General features: G+C 44.6%; 1 long non-coding RNA gene across 1 annotated transcript; it reads left to right on the plus strand.

The window, feature by feature from the left end:
- The first annotated feature begins 223 nt into the window (after positions 1-223).
- LOC145422855 (uncharacterized) lies at positions 224-3,113 on the plus strand. Its single transcript, XR_013904065.1, has 2 exons — positions 224-2,851; positions 2,934-3,113. It is a non-coding gene; the product is annotated as an uncharacterized LOC145422855 (long non-coding RNA).
- Positions 3,114-12,673: the final 9,560 nt, after the last annotated feature.

Genomic DNA, 12,673 nt, shown 5'->3' on the forward strand with positions numbered 1-12,673 from the left:
TTTGAGGGGGGGGGGGGGGGTTGTAGTTTATTTAACTTTTTAGAACATTTTATACAAAAGGATGAACAGACAAACAGAAAACACAATGAAACAAGGAGGAGATCAGTTTGAGAACAGAAAAAGAAACAAAATACCTCAGCGCATACAAAAAGCACATGGCTATCAATACACCACAGAAACACGAGACAAGCAACAGGGGCGGGTAAAGGGTAATAGAGAGCTGGTGTAGACATCGCATCCGGTCCTGCAGCATGTCTGCGCTGGTCCAGTCGACCGCCATCTTCCCCGGGAGGGGACAAGCATTGAAGGCGTTTGGAAAGGGAGGGGGGATGAGTGTGTATCAGTTTTTGTGTATGCGTGTGTGTCCAGAGTTCAGCTGAGACAGTGTCCTTCGCCCTGCCAGGCTAAGTAAACAGTCTTCCAGCCAACCCAGGTGGCCTTGCATAGGGGAGGAACAGTCTAAGCACAGTCTGTTATCAGGGTGTTTTTGTTCAGCTCCAGCCTTGAGATCATAGCTGGCGCCGAAGTGGTAGCCGCATGAAGCGATGGTGGTTTTTACTTTAGTGCGAACAACTCATGTGAATTTCAAAGCTGTTCTAACAGTCCGACACTGGTCTCTCAATCTCCTGTTGGAGAGATGTGAGCATCTCCATGATGTTATCAAACTTACGCTCCGTGATGTTGTCCTTCTTGTGCTCAAAGAGCAGATTCTGAGAACTCACGACCGCAGTGAGCTTCTCCAAGATGTAATCAATTTTCGCTCAGAGGTCTTATTCTGAGTGCTTCTCCAAGGTGTAATCAAATTTTCGCTCAGAGATCTTATTCTGAGTGTTCACAGCAGCCGTAAGCTTCTCCAAGATCTTATCTGTGCTGCGCTCAATGAGCCCATTTTGAGAACTCACCACTCGTCCCATCGATTCAATCCCTGCAGGCAGCCTTGTGGGGTTTTAAACAGCCGATTCCGCTTTCTTTAATCTTCGATAAGCCAGGGCCAAGCCAGGGCCAAGCCAGGGCCAAGCCAGCTCCGATCAGCAAGAACCCTGTTATCATGGCTCCGAATAGCTAGATATCTTCAACACTCAGGCTCACCCGAGCCCAGACTTCTCGTTGAGAAAAGGGTGTCAATTGCATTCAGGGACCAGTTGATCAAATCCATAATTCCTCTTTAGGTTTTAGAGAACAGACTGTGAGAGAGTGTTCCAGGGAAAAGTAATACAAAATACACAAGACTGGAAAAGGACACAAGAGGCTAAGCAGGGAAGATAAGGGAGGAGAGGAGAAAAGTGCAACCGACTTCGCCAAGAACCAGAGAGAAAAAGAAAATGTATACAAACAAGAGAAAGGCACACAGAGAACAAGTTGCTTGGAGCAAAGAAAATACATAAAAACATCTCAGAAGTGCTTTTTATGTATTTATTTGTGCAGGTCGTCAGTATTCCCATGTTTAGGCTGCTGCAGACGTTGGTTATGCAGCAGCCCCAACATCTTGTCAACAGGAAAGGTTTATACCTTTTATATTAGATTATTGATATTGTAATAAGAGGGTTACCTGTTCATTTGTTTTTATTGATAATCATGGCTCGGTGTTGCTTTTGCACATATAGCCTTTAGAACAACGACGAAACCCATATCACCCAATTGAAGCACTTCGCTCTCGCACTGCAGGCTCCTAGAGTATTTAAAAGTAGAATGAGAGGGCCCTCTTCTCTGGAACCAGCTTCGAGTTTGGATTCGGGGAGACAGACACTATCTCTACTTTTAAGATTAGGCTTAAAACATTCATTTTTGCTAAAGCATATAGTTAGGGCTGGACCAGGTGACCCTGAGTCCTCCCTTAGTTATGCTGCAATAGACGTAGGCTGCCCGGGGATTCCCATGATTGCATTGAGTTTTTCCTTTCCAGTAACCTTTCTCACTCACTATGTGTTAATACACCTCTCTGCATTGAATCGTACCTGTTATTAATCTCTGTATCTCTTCCACAGCATGTCTTTATCCTGTTTTCCTTCTCTCACCCCAACTGGTCGCAGCAGATGGCCACCCCCCCTGAGCCTGGTTCTGCCGGAGGTTTCTTCCTATTAAAAGGGAGTTTTTCCATCCCAGCCTGGGATGGTCAATTTAGTAAAGTAAATCCGTTGGGCATCTTTCTTTGCCTTTAGACAATAATTCTGATGGCAAAAAAGCCAAACGGGGCAGGCAAAAGAAAAAATAAATAAATAAATAAAAGGGAGTTTTTCCTTCTCAGTGTCACCAAAGTGCTTGCTCATGGGGGGTCAAATGATTGTTGGGTTTTTCTCTGTATCTATTATTATAGGATATACTGTACAATATAAAGCGACTGTTGTTGTGATTTGGCGCTATATAAATAAAATTGAACTGAATTGAAACACAGGGTTGAACATTATATCACCATGTTTGGTCCCCCGGTGTTTGCACAGGCGTGCCTCCTCAACCCTACGAAATTGTCGTGGTCTGGGTGGTTTTCCACAGCATCGGCTCCTCCCCACTGGGTGGAGTCTTTGTTGTTCCTCACCTGATGGCAATCGTACCAGCAGTATTTATGACCGGCGCACTCAACTGGTCTTCGCCAGATTATCTGCCAACTTTAGTCAGTTCTCGGCCTCATGTCCGTTCCTTGGTGACTCATCGTGTGTATTAACCGTATCTCTGTTTTTCTCGTCAGCCTCTGAAACCCACCTACCAAGTTCTCCTGGATACCAGTTTGCTGCCGCCGGTAATCCCTCTCCGTTTTGGAACTGCCATTCTCTCCTGCCTGCCTCCCTGCATTGCATACAGCACCCACCTGGACCTCTCCTGCCTCCCCCCTCCACGCAACCCCACCTGCAAGCTTGTAAGACAGCTCAGTGTACTATCCTTAGATTCACTCGCAACCCTCTGTGGGATTCCCCTGACTGCTCTCTCCTCTGTTTCAGTGCCCTGGCCCGCCACAGTTTCCCCTGCCCAGTACCTGCACCCAGTTATCCCTGCCATCTAGTTATCATCACAGTATTTTCTCTCGCCTCAGACATCTAGTTTATGTTCATTGATTCTAGTCTGCACTTTCTGTTAGCCTCTGAGCATTGTAAAATAAAATCTCTTTTCGTTACACCTCACCCCTGGCCTCCGGTTTTGAATCTGCACTTGAGTCCATCCCATTTCCACAGGCCACTGCGCCATGACAGAAATTCCCCATCGCTTGGGAAAAGTTTGCAACCATGGAGCGCCTCGGCATCGTACAGCGCTCGAATAGTGCCTGGGCCTCTCCGCTACACATGGTGCCCAAATCAGACGGTTGATGGTGGCCGTGCAGAGATTTTCGCAGTTTGAATAATGTCACAGGTGATATGTAGGGCTTTCAATGATTTTGTCCTATCATTGCCTATACCCAGGGGATACCATACCCTGCATTTACGGACTTCCTAAGATCCACAAAGAAGGTGTCCCACTCAGACCCATTGTTAGAGGCATAAACTCAGCCACTTACAACATTTCGAAACACCTTGCTACCATTCTAGCACCTCTTGTGGGGAACACCCCACATCACATCAAGAACACCACTGACTTCACCGACAAGGTCCAGAAGCTTACTCTGGATCCAGATGAAACTATGGTGTCCTTTGATGTCTCTTCACTTGCATGCCTACCACGGAGGCAGTGGAGACTGTCAGAAAATGACTACAAGAAGACAGCTCCTTGGAAGATAGAACCAACTTCACTCCCAATCAGATTTGCACACTGTTAGACCTCTGCCTTACCACCACATATTTCATATACAATGGGGGTTTCTACAGACAAAAACATGGATGTGCCATGGGCTCCCCGGTGTCACCTATTGTAGCCAACATTCACATGGAAAAAATGGAAAGAAAGACCCTAGGCTCTTTTAAAGGGAGAGTACCTAGCCACTGGTACAGATATGTAGACAACACCTGGGTCAAAATCAAAACATAAGAAGTGGAATCCTTCACTGCTCACATTAACGCTGTGGATAAAAACATCAAGTTCACCAGGGAAGACACAAAGGATAACTGTTTGCCATTCCTGGACTGTGCCGTGTGCATTGAAGAGAATGGAAACCTCAACCTCTTTGACTCCCACCACCTTCTGGAACACAAACTTGGAGTAATAAGGACCTTACAACACTGGGCAGAAACTGTTCCCTCTAAGTCTGAAGGGAAAAAGAAGGAACACACACATGTAAAGAAAGCTCTTAAAACATGCGGTTTTCCTAATTGGTGTTTCATCAAGTCAGCAAGTCAGCAAAGATGCACAGAAAAGAAGACCAAACACCAGCTAAGGGGGATAAGAAAGACAAATGCAACAACATCCTCTATGTAGCTGGTATATCGGAAAAACCCAGGAGAGTCTTCTCCAAGCACAACATCCCAGTTTACTTCAGACCCAGCAACACACTCAGACAAAAACTGGTTCATCCAAAAGACAAAACGCCTAAACACAAACTTAACAATATAGTGTATGCTGTACAGTGTAGTGAGGAATTCCCAGACCTCTACATTGGAGAGACCAAACAGCCACTTCATAAACGTATGGCACAACATAGAAGAGCCACCTCCACGGGACAAGACTCAGCTGTTCATCTGCATCTAAAGGACAAAGGTCACTCTTTTGAGGATGCAAGTGTTCACATTTTGAACAGAGAAGACAGATGGTTCGAAAGAGGATTGAATGAAGCCATCTATGTCCACTGTGAATGGCCATCTTTGAACAGAGGTGGTGGTTTACGACACCAGCTGTCTGCCATCCGCAATCTAGTTTTGAAATCCCTTCTCAGGCGCCTTAACGCCCACTCGCATCCTGGGCCATCTAACCTCAGGAAATCACATGATAGGTTGGGGCTAGGTTACACAATGAACTCACCTGAAACCTTGGCTGATTGTGACCTACACCCATTTTCACACTTTAGCTCGTGTGTTTAGGTAGAGGATCAATAGGGGGTCCTTTGTCCCTCTTGAAGGGACACTCCCTTAGGGCTTAAATCTGGGACTCTCCACAATTTGACCCTAGAACTGAAACATCTTCAAATAACTTAAAGAAGTCCAGATGCTTTTCTTTCCAAGCTCCTCCCTAGAACTAACACGAGGAATTTTGCTACTGCTGTGTCAAAAGTGAAAAGGGAGGTTGACCCTGCATTGAGGTGAGAACGAGGTTCAGATGTAGCAAAAGTCTACTTGTTTTGTGGAGCTGGGCATATGCTAAATCTGTGTCCTTCATTTGAAGGAACATTGCACAGTGAAAGATTTTCCTTTTTGAAAGAGAATGGGGTGTATTTTATAGCTGTATGAAGCAAGGACTGTAGGAAATGTGTCGTGTAATCAGAAACACCCATGTCCGCCCCAAGAAGGGAGAAAGTTTTTCAGTTCAAACTAAAGGAGAAGGAGAACCATCACATGAACATGAAGGGTCTCTGTATTCTGTTCAAAGCAGTGGTGTTACTGGGGTCAGTGAGCAAAACAGTGCTCTCTCCATAATCCCAGTGAGTGAAGTCCAAGAAAGGCCCCCAGTAACTGATAACATATACTTTTCTGGATCCTGGGAGTTCAGCATCATTTTGAAGGAAAACTGGCATTCTCTTATGTACAATGGGTCAATAGAAAATGGTCAGTAGCCATATCATCTCAGAATTGCAAGTAGTTGAATTGGATTTAGAGAACTACTATGAATTGTCAGATTTATTTACACAGAAAAGCATGCCTGTTCATCGATGCAACATTCCCCAACAGGAAAATGTCAACAGTTGACCACACTTACAACATATTAATGTCTTGGAGATAAATTTCGGGGTTGACCTACTGATTATGACCAATGTTGTTAGAAGTCAGGATGGAGGTCCCTATGCAGTATAAACTATACTAGGGTTGAATGGCGAATTGCCCTCTTAAAGGAGATTGTAAGACTGAAATTGCTGATGTTATGCTGCTAAATCTATGCAGACCAAGCTCCTGCAGCATTGTATACGGATCAAATAGCCCATAGAAATAGGTAAGCGCCACCCACACGGACCTCTGAGGGACATGGTCGAATGTATTCTCCAAGTCCACAAAGCACATCTAGACTGGTTGGACAAACTCTCATGCAGCCTCAAGCAAGGATAAAGAGCTGGTCCAGTGTTCCATGACCAGGATGAAAAGCCCATTGTTCCTCCTGTATCTGAAGTTTGACTAACAGATGGACTCTCCTTGCCAGCATAGACTTTCCCAGTGAGGCTGAGGAGTCTGATCCCACTATAGTTGGAACAAACCCTGTGGAAACCACCATCCCAGTCTGCCAATCCAGAGGTATCACCCCTAATCTCCATGCAACATTGTAGAGGTGTGTCAACCAAGACTGCCCTCCAACATCCAGAGCCTTCAGGCTCCTGCCACCAACACCCAGAGCCTTCAGGCCCCTGCTACCAAGGAGTTGTCTAACTGCCTCGGTGACCTTGCCCCAGAAATAGACATCTCCGAACTCCTCCCACACCCAAGTTTTTGCTTCAGCCACTGTGTGAGTCATGGTGGCTTCCTTTACCTCTGGTGTCCATCATTTGGGGGGGGGGTTACCACTACGACAGGCACCAACAACGTTATGGCTAGGGATGGGAATTGAACACCGATCCTTGTTGAGAACCGGTTCCCACTGTTTCAATACCTTGGAATTGTTTGCCATTTTTGCAAACAATTCCCCTATCGATTCCAGTCGCCTCGAATGATGTCACCATGTTGTTTTACCCAGTAGGAAACATGGTGCCTAAGCGGCACAAACGCTCAAACGCTTACTCTACAAATATACAGAAGCATTTGCTCACAAAACACTAGATAACGTTAAATGAATGTTGTGTTTTTGATTCGCTCCGAACTAGTGAAGCTCAACCCAGCAGCAGCGGTAACGTTTGCATGTCTTCTCCTGTTAATAGGGCCGGTAACTAATCAACTAACATTGCATATTATGTTAGCGTGATTTGCCTTATTGCAAAACCTGCTATTACTGTGCATTGCATTTAGATAACCGTGACAAGAGAGAGAAAGACAGAGTCTGGCTGGCTCAGATGCTGGCAGTTCTCGCTGCAGTCTACCGGTAGCTTCTCCTGTCACAGAGGCAGGGAAAAGTAAAATGATGCAGGCCAGGATAGATGAATGTCACCGAGTAGTGACTAAGTTTGTGGTAAAAGGCACAGTAGATGCCCCCGAGTTTCGGTAAGTGAATGTGTTTAGTTGTAGGCTAAGTCAGGGAATGTCAAAGTTGCATGTTCTCCTCTTACCAAATGTTTCATCCGTTTCCATTTGTATATTTTTTAGAGAAATGATAAAGACTCTGACCCCTAAGTACAAAGCCCCAAACAGAGACAGTTTAACCAACCACTTGATCCCTGCTTGGTATGCAGTTGAAAAGGCAAATCTGATTTCTGACCTGAAACATGTGTTGAAGGTAGCCATCACTGCAGATGGATGGACAAGTTTTAGTCAAGATCATTACCTCACAGCTGCATTATGTCAGGAATGGCCAGGCTCAAGAAAAAGTCCTCAAAACCAAACCAGTGTACCAGGCATAGACAGGAGCAGCTGTAGCAGAAGAGATTGATGAGATCTTGGAGGAGTATGGTATCAAAGACAAGGTTGTGGCAGCCACTGTTGATAATTAGGGATGGGTATCGTTTAGGTTTTGTCCGATACCGGTGCCAAACCGGTACTTTTGAAACGGTGGTGGTACTTAAAGGGTGCTCGAACCTGTGCTTAAAGAATGTAACACACAAACTTTGTCCAAAAATGTCTTATGCTTATATTTTTAGCAGTCTCTTTTTTCTGCAAAATGATAACCAAGTTAGCCTTTTCTGTTGATATAACATACCTGCTTTGGTTGGAACTGGTGCTTAAACAATGGAAAACACAAACTTTGTCCTAAAACCTCTCATGTTTAGCTGTGTTCTTTTGTAAAATGATAACAATGTTAGCCTTTTCTCAAGCTAAGGGCATATATGGTATCACTCTTGGCTGGAAGCAGTGCTTAAACAATGGAAAAAACACAAACATTGTCCACAAACCTCTCATGTTTAGTTGTTTTCCATTTTTTCTTTGGTCATTTTAGCCTTTTTGGCCAGGGCAAAGGGAGTATCTGCTATCAAGAAGACAGCCACATGTAACTACGACAGTGTTTGCTAGTTCACCTTATGTGTATTAATTTAATAACGTGGTTAGCCTACTCACCGTAATTTACACACGAAGCTACTCACCCAGAGAAGAACGGCTGCTGCTGCCATCATCATCCGTCATCATTTCTGCTACACTGGCAGGGCAAGGGCCAGGACTCTCCTCTTCGGGTTCTTGGGGGATGTTGCTAACTCCAAGTCCGATAACAGGCACCACACCCGCAGTAGATGTGCTCGGTGTGAGGTCTTGCAGCAAGTTATCAAATACGGTGCATTTCTCAGCTTTTAAAAAATCGGTATGCGTTGCCAGGTGTTTTATCAGATTCGAGGTGTTACTTCTTTTGCACAATATTACCTTAAAGCACTTGCTGCAGGCTGCTGAGTTTGCATATTTTGCTGTGAAGTATAGCCAGACTTTTGACCGCTTCGCCTTGGGCATTTTTAATCTGTAGCTCTGCTCTAAAAGAACGTACACCTGGGTCGGCCTACTGTCCTTGGAAAGGTAAAATGATTGGCTAGAATCCAATGTGTATGACATGTCAGGAAAAAAAAACACTGAAATAAAGCACCGAAATGTGCACTGCTTTTCGGTATGGTTACTACCATTTATGTCAGAACCAGTGCCATAATGGCACCGGATATCAGTACCCATCCCTATTGATAATGCGGCCAACATGGATGTAGCTGTCAAAAAGCTACAAATTCTCAAGTTTCCATGCTTTGCACACACCCTGAACCTTTGAGCTCAGAAGCTCTACAACTGTCTTGCCATTTCCAACTGGGCGGCAAGAAGTCACTCTGTGATTGTATGGATGAACAACATGGCAAAAGTGGTCCTGAAGGAGAAGCAAGAGTTGCTCAGTAAGCATAGTAAATAGTTTGTTCAGATTGTGTATATGTAAATCATTAGATCATGATCAAAGTAAATGTATAAACTAAGATAAGGAATATTACATTAGCATTTAAGTTGTGAATGCAATACTCCCCAGAGCTGCCCAAGCATATGCTGCTCCTAGATGTAAAGACCAGATGGACCTCTCTGTATTTGATGATGGAGAGATTCTAGCAGCAGTTTCCTGCCATCCAGGCTCCAGCCATCGATCCACAGATAAGAAAGTCAATGGAAAAGGAAAGCTGAGTAGTACTGAAAAATAATGGGTATATGGCTTAACTTGTACTCAGGTTCGGCAATGACGACTTAAGAAAAGTAGAGGAGTTTGTGGTACTCATGCAGAAGCACTACACCTCCACACTAGCAGTTTCCAGCGACAAAAGTCAGACCTGTGGTGAGATTTTGCCCATCCTGCAAAAGCTACAGCAACACTACACCGTACAAGAAGATGACTTTGCCTTCACAAGGAGCATAAAGGAGAACATTTGGAAAGATCTTTCCAAACGATACTAGGATTCATTTATCATAAATAAAATGACAGTTATAAATACTTAAGGATAGTCATGATGTCACATTTTCCTCCCTTTTAAAATTTAAGGACACTGATATCCAGAGATTCATGGAGGAGGCCACTGTCTTGGACCTCCGATTTACAGTGGGGCAAAAAAGTATTTAGTCAGCCACCGATTGTGCAAGTTCCCCCACTTAAAATGATGACAGAGGTCAGTAATTTGCACCAGAGGTACACGTCAACTGTGAGAGACAGAATGTGAAAAAAAAATCCATGAATCCACATGGTAGGATTTGTAAAGAATTTATTCGTAAATTAGGGTGGAAAATAAGTATTTGATCACCTCAAACAAGGAAAGTCTCTGGCTCTCACAGACCTGTAACGTCTTCTGTAAGAAGCTTTTCTGTCCCCCACTCGTTACCTGTATGAATGGCACCTGTTTGAACTCATCATCTGCATAAAAGACACCCGTCCACAGCCTCAAACAGTCAGACTCCAAACTCCGCCATGGCCAAGACCAAAGAGCTTTCGAAGGACACCAGGAAAAGTATTGTAGACCTGCACCAGACTGGGAAGAGTGAATCTACAATAGGCAAGCAGCTTGGTGTGAAAAAATCAACTGTAGGAGCAATCATCAGAAAATGGAAGACATACAAGACCACTGATAATCTCCCTCGATCTGGGGCTCCACGCAAGATCTCATCCCGTGGGGTCAAAATGATCATGAGAACGGTGAGCAAAGATCCCAGAACCACACGGGGGGACCTGGTGAATGACCTGCAGAGAGCTGGGACCAAAGTAACAAAGGTCACCATCAGTAACACACTGCAACGGCAGGGAATCAAATCCCGCAGTGCCAGACGTGTTCCGCTGCTGAAGCCAGTGCATGTCCAGGCCCGTCTGAAGTTTGCCAGAGAGCACATGGATGATACAGCAGAGGATTGGGAGAATGTCATGTGGTCAGATGAAACTTTTTGGTATAAACTCAACTCATCGTGTTTGGAGGAAGAAGAATACTGAGTTGCATCCCAAGAACACCATACCTACTGTGAAGCATGGGGGTGGAAACATCATGCTATGGGGCTGTTTTTCTGCCAAGGGGACAGGACGACTGATCCGTGTTAAGGACAGAATGAATGGGGCCATGTATCGTGAGATTTTGAGCCAAAACCTCCTTCCATCAGTGAGAACTTTGAAGATGAAACGAGGCTGGGTCTTCCAACATGACAATGATCCAAAACACACCGCCCGGGCAACAAAGGAGTGGCTCCGTAAGAAGCATTTGAAAGTCCTGGAGTGGCCTAGCCAGTCTCCAGACCTCAACCCCATAGAAAATCTGTGGCGGGAGTTGAAAGTCCGTGTTGCTCGGCGACAGCCCCAAAACATCACTGCTCTCGAGAAGATCTGCATGGAGGAATGGGCCAAAATACCAGCTACTGTGTGTGCAAACCTGGTAAAGACCTATAGTAAACGTTTGACCTCTGTTATTGCCAACAAAGGTTATGTTACAAAGTATTGAGTTGTGTTAGGGAAAATATTCTAAAACACTTCTTCGGTAAAGACTCAGAGAAGAGAAACACACAGAACTTCTTGCTAGCAAGGGCAGTCTCAATGACTCGCGCTGAGCACTGCCCCTGGTCTTTATTTTATACTCCATTGAACGTGTGTGTGTGTGTGTGTGTGTCCTGCTGATCAAAGGGTCATAAAAGGTACATCCTTGGTCAGGAGAAGGGTGAAGAAGTCCAGCAGTTAAAGCACTTAGACTAAAACAAACGTAACTACGTTAATCCTGCCATAAAACAATAAAACCAGGTACAAGCTCTCTCGTTCTCCCAGGACGTGGGGTTGCATTCCTGAGGTGCACGCCAAGCCTGCAGCCTGCTAGAGATCACACACAATTGATTATATGCCTCTAAGTATACATGGTTGAATATTTCCTAATACAAATAACTACATGCAGTATTCTACCATATGCAAACTTATATCACTAAAAGATTATACTGACTACTAAATACAATTTTCCATAGACAAGTTGTATTTTTGTTATTGACCAAATACTTATTTTCCACCCTGATTTACGAATAAATTCCTTACGAATCCTACCATGTGGATTCATGGATTTTTTTTCACATTCTGTCTCTCACAGTTGAAGTGTACCTCTGGTGCAAATTACTGACCTCTGTCATCATTTTAAGTGGGGGAACTTGCACAATCGGTGGCTGACTAAATACTTTTTTGCCCCACTGTAAATTCAAAGTGGATAAGGATGAAGTCTGGGACAGGAGATGAGGTATTTCAATATGACAGTTCATTTTTCATTGTAGCACATTTCCATTGCGAGAGTGATACCTTTCATCTATGGATCCGTGGTACTTTGATTTGTTTGTTTATTTGTCACTTTCTACTCAAGCACCTAGAGCAAGGAGTCACACAGGGAGAGTTGCTCGAAGATGAAGATGAGGATGAAGCAGACTATGTAAGTTTAGTTCATTGTGATAATAATTTAAATGTCATGGATTTTTCATTTTTTGCTTCATTTTTTATTATGTCCATTTAATTTCAGGCGCTACCAGTAAAGCAAAAAAACAAAACAAAAAAAAACGGCCTTGGAAGAACTCTTTGAAGAGGAGGACAACGAGCTGCAGTCATTCCAACAATGGCAGCCCGTTCTTTCCCTGGCCCAGAGAGTGGATCAGGAAATCCAGCAGTATAGAAGCCTAACCCCCATCCCCTGCAAGGATAACGCTGTTAGGAGGTGGTGGGTAGGTGTATTGTTGTTGTTTGGGTTTTGTTTTCCTTTTGGTTGTAGGTAGGCGAGGCGGGGCTTGATGGCATTCCAGCACACCTGCGACGCATCGGACGTCATCAGTGAGCAATTTTAGGGAGCAGAGTCACGGACGTCTGGTGTCGGAGTATTGTCGCTGTCACAAGTGGTAACGAGTCAGCACAGGCTGCATCTGTTGATTTTACGCTGTGGAGCTGTATGTTTTAAAGGATCCACATTTCACCTGCTTCTCTTTGTCTTAGCCTGTTCCATCGCCTGCCCGCCTACCTAGGATTTTGTGTTGGCTATTGTGGATCCGCGACGGAGTGCTACGTACCATCAGGCGGCAATCACCGCAGCGGC

Source organism: Astatotilapia calliptera, chromosome 20, assembly GCF_964374335.1.
Source record: "Astatotilapia calliptera chromosome 20, fAstCal68.1, whole genome shotgun sequence".
NCBI classification, from domain to species: Eukaryota; Metazoa; Chordata; class Actinopteri; order Cichliformes; family Cichlidae; genus Astatotilapia; species Astatotilapia calliptera.